We start from the raw sequence: 966 nt of genomic DNA on the forward strand, positions 1-966 counted from the left end.
CACAGTATGTCCTCGAACACCCGCCCACAGCATATCCTCAAACTCCCGCCCACAATATGTCCTCGAACCCCTGCCCACAATATGTCCTCGCACCCCTGCTCACAGTATGTCCTCGAACACCCGCCCACAGTACGTCCTCAAACTCCCACCCACAGTACGTCCTCAAACTCCCACTCACAGTGTGTCTTTGAACTCCAGCCCACAGTATGTCCTCGAACATCCGCCCACATTATCTCCTCGAACTCCGGCCCACTATACGTCCTCAAACTCCCACCCACAGTATCTCCTTAACACCTGCCCACAGTATGTCCTCGAACACACGCCCACAGTATATCCTCGAACACACGCCCACAGTATGTCCTCGAACACTCGCCACAGTGTGTCCTCGAACTCCTGCCCACAGTATGTCCTCGAACTCCCGCCCACATTATGTCCTTCAACTCCCGCACACAGTATGCCCTCGAAAACCCACCCACAGTATGTCTTCGAACTCCCGCCCACAATATGCCCTCAAACTCCTGCCCACAGTATGTACTCGAACTCCCGCCCACAGTATGTACTCGAACTCCTGCCCACAATTTGTCCTCGAACTCCCGCCCACAATATGCCCTCAAACTCCTGCCCACAGTATGTCCTCGAACTCCCGCCCACAGTATGTACTCGAACTCCCGCCCACAATATGTCCTCGAACTCCTGCCCACAGTTACTCATCGAACTCCTGCCCACAGTGTGTCCTTGAACTCCCGCCCACAGTATGTCCTCAAACCCCCGCCCACAGTATGTCCTCGAACCCCTGCCCACAGTATGTACTCGAACTCCCGCCCACAATTTGTCCTCGAACTCCTGCCCACAGTTACTCCTCGAACTCCTGCCCACAGTTACTCAACGAACTCCTGCCCACAGTGTGTCCTTGAACTCCCGCCCACAGTATGTCCTCAAACTCCCGCCCACAGTATGTCCTCGAAC

Source organism: Chiloscyllium plagiosum, chromosome 39, assembly GCF_004010195.1.
Source record: "Chiloscyllium plagiosum isolate BGI_BamShark_2017 chromosome 39, ASM401019v2, whole genome shotgun sequence".
NCBI lineage: Eukaryota > Metazoa > Chordata > Chondrichthyes > Orectolobiformes > Hemiscylliidae > Chiloscyllium > Chiloscyllium plagiosum.